Genomic DNA, 3,913 nt, shown 5'->3' with positions numbered 1-3,913 from the left:
CCCCCCCTAAAACCATTTTGACCATTATTGTCTATATACACTATAATAAAGTTCTAGATTGTTTGTCTGTTTGTCTATTTGAACTCACTAATATCCGGAACTACTGAATAAGTTTTCATAAGGCTTTAACTGCTATATAGAGAGTGACCTCGGACGTAAAATTGTGCCGACAGATGGCGGTGGAATCGAGATATTTGGATACCCCTCTACAAATTTACTTATTAGATAATTTAATAAAGCCCCATCCTTTAAAAATACATACAAAGAAACGCACAGTTTTTTAAGCGCCACATATAACCCAGACACATCAATGGGTATATCAATAAGAAGTGAGACGAATAAGAAAGAACACGACAGGTATATCAATGAGCCCGTTTGATCGGGAAAACTCTTTCTTCCTGTGAAACAGCAGGATTTTAAACGAAGATTACGCGCTCTTGACAAACCTTGTAATACTTGCAGATATCTCTCAGGTGGAATTAAGAGCTCATAGCATGGGACGAGATTAGTACATATATCATGTACTTAGTACCTCAGAGCTTTTTGCATTCTTAACAGGCGTCGCGAAGCGAGTTGGGTATTTGCTAGTTTTACATAAACAAATGTTAGCTTAAGATTTTGCGACGCTTAACACGTCTCGTGAATCCCCTAATTATGCCATTTTACTTTTATATGCACTGAAAGACAAATTCTCGTTATAATTTTTAGCCATTAAAAAACTAAATTCAACTACTTGAATTGTCGCGATTAATATTTCAACATTGTTCACTTACTAGCGCACAAACAGTATTGATTTGAACGCACAACAATTTCTACATATTCTGCCTTTAAAACGTTGAAAGTTAGTGAGCGGACACGGGTACTCTGGTTATGTGTTTTCGTGGTATTTTTTGGTTATTTCTTCTATGGGTAACGGCATTTTTATTCGGCGGTTTGTGAATAATTATTAATTAATTAATTTACATTGAACTTACCTCCACTACCGGAAAGAGATTGCCTCAGTTTCCATTATCTGGTTGCTTATGAGCAAATCTCACGAGTTGTTACATTTTTTGACAAAAACGTGTTTATTGTCGAAAATGGTGGCGAACACTTGTCTTAGACAATGAATTATCTTCAGTTTTGCATAAAGAACAAGATTCCATCGCCAAATTGTATTTAAATGGAAACTCAAAGAAAATATACTAAAACAAGTAAAGAAGTATAAGTTCGGGCGAAACCGAACTTTGTATACCCGGCGCACTAAATAAATTAAATATCGTTTTTTCTCCTTTCAGTAAACTGCGTGATAATCAAGAGTATTATGCCCGACGTCAAAGAGTTTCCATAATGTGCTATGATATATTGAAATAATTGGAGCAAGTTTTGTGGAAATCGATAGGGCGGTTATCGATATACACTTATGTATGTAGTCATAAATGGGTGGTGTCATGCCCATTTTACAAAAATCAGTAATCTTGTGTCTTGCTAAGAGTTTGTTGTAAGCTGGCGTCCTTAGTTATTGAAATATCAGAATTTTCGTATTTCTGAAATTTACCGTTATATGGTAAGTGGTGGTAATTTTAGTCCGCTTTAAAAAATTTCAACTTATCGCTTTTTTGCGCCAAGGTTGATATATGTGCCGAGTTTTATAGAAATTGATAAACCGGTTACCGAGATATATATATGTAGGCGTAATTGGGCGGTGTTACGCCCATTTTCCAAAAATTTCCCTATTCGTGGTGAAAGGTCATTGTATATATCGATTTTGAAATAGTTATTTATTTATCGCAGTTTTCGTATTTCTGTAAATTACCGTTATATGGGAGGTGAGCGTGGTTCTTGTCTGATTTAAAAAATTTTCAAAGGGTTTCTTAGTGAGCTATAGGCAATGTTCATACCGAGTTTGGTGGGGATTGCTGAAGGGACAACAGAGATAAGAGATACAGCATTTCATCATAAGTGGGCGGTGCCACGCCCATTTTCAAGGAATTTAATAACTGACTTATTTTATGACAAAATTCTAATTCGCCTACCAACCTTCACCAATTTTGATCCAGTATTTACGGAAATATTGTACTTTCAAAAATACTGTTATATGATAAAGGGCAACTTACCTACCAAATTTCGTAGACGTATTTCTCGAGTTATCGTGTACGCGGGCAGACAGACGGACAGAGGGACAGACATGGCTCAGTCGATTGCCCTTTTCATTCTGAGTATTTATGTATACATTTGTCTATATCTGTCTCGATTCGTTTCGACTGTTACAAACAACCGTTATGCGAACAAAGTTATAATACCCTTGTGCACAAGTGCGCTCGGGTATAAAAAGTAAAAAGAACTCAAACTCATATACACATAGTTGTGTATGTAACGTATACGCCCCGTAGAACCCCAGCAAAAACTTAATTGTGTCTTGTATCAATGGAGTAATGCAATACAACTCGCCTCAAGACTCAGTTTATTCGCATGCCTTACCGTAAAAGTCATATAACTTAAAAGTTAATAAATATTGCCGTGGAGTATTTATCTACTGTATTCTTCACGAATATATCGACTGCTGAGTAGAAGATCTACCTATCTCGGCAGCCAGTTCGAAAACGCCCTATCTCAAAAACTTTTCAAAAATGCCCTATTTCAGAATTTTATTGAAAAACAGCCTATCTCAGAATTTGGTTGAAGAACGCCCTATCTCAGAATTCTGTTCAAGAACGCCCTATCTCAGAATTCTGTTCAAGAACGCCGTATCTCACTTCAAAATGTATTGAAAATGTGATGATATAGGGAATTTTTGAATCGGCAGCTGAGATAGGGCGTTTTTGAAATGAATTCGAAAATAGGGCGTTCTTCAACCAAATTCCGAAATAGGGCGTACTTGAAAAGTTTTTTTTTGTATTGGGCGTTTTTGAACTGGCAGCCGAGGTATGTCGAAATATAAAAATTTCCTCTCGTACATCTAATATATAAAAATCTCGTGTCACGGTGTTAGTGGTCGAACTCCTCCGAAACGGCTGGACCGCTCTTTATGAAATTTTTTGTGTATATTTGGTAGGTATGAGAATCGGATGTAAAGTATATTTCATACCGCTAGGTTCAGGGGGCGTGGCAACTCCCATACAAACCGAATATTTCATACTGCATATCTCTGGAAGTGTTCATGGTAGAGTACTCTTACTTGGTATGGAGATATATGAAACCCATCGCATACTCATGGAGAACAATTGTGATTATAGGAAAAGGGGGCGTCGCTCCTTCCATACAAACCGAATTTATCATACTGCATATCTCTGGAAGTGTTCGTGGTAGAGTACTCTAACTTGGTATGGAGATATATAAAACCAATCGCGTACTCATGGAGAACAATTGTGGTTATTGGAAAAGGGGGCGTGGCACCTCCCATACAAACCGAATTTTTCCTACTGCATATTAACGAAGGTTTTAGTACTAAATAAAACGAGTTTTGTTTTTAGATGCAACTTCGGATGTCGCATAACAAAATCTGTCCTGTTCTTTATTGAAATCATCTTATTTATACTCTAACATCTTATGTACTACTTATTTACTACAATACATATTTACTTAAAATTCTTACTAGCTGAATCTCTCGCTTGCACATATGAGCATGCATTCATATGTGCCTAGCTCAAAGCATAGCTCAGTGAAGTCACCAACACACACACAACCATTTCTAATGTGGAGCTACAAGCAATGCATCCACAGACATATCTACATGTACCAAGCGTGAAGGTGCTAGCAGCGCAGTCGTACATATTTACATACATAGAGCTAGCGCATGCACCAGATATAGCTTGTGCCGCTTGTGTGTTTAGCGTGTGAAAATAACAAAGTAAGGAATTTGTTTATGCTGCAAAAATGCATAACACAGGCGTGTGGCTTTGTTGTTGTTAGTGACTTATTCTGATATACTACA

Source organism: Rhagoletis pomonella, unplaced genomic scaffold (genome assembly GCF_013731165.1).
Source record: "Rhagoletis pomonella isolate Grant_MI unplaced genomic scaffold, Rhpom_1.0 Rhpom_scaffold_00002, whole genome shotgun sequence".
NCBI lineage: Eukaryota > Metazoa > Arthropoda > Insecta > Diptera > Tephritidae > Rhagoletis > Rhagoletis pomonella.
Note: the sequence above shows the minus strand (reverse complement) of the source record.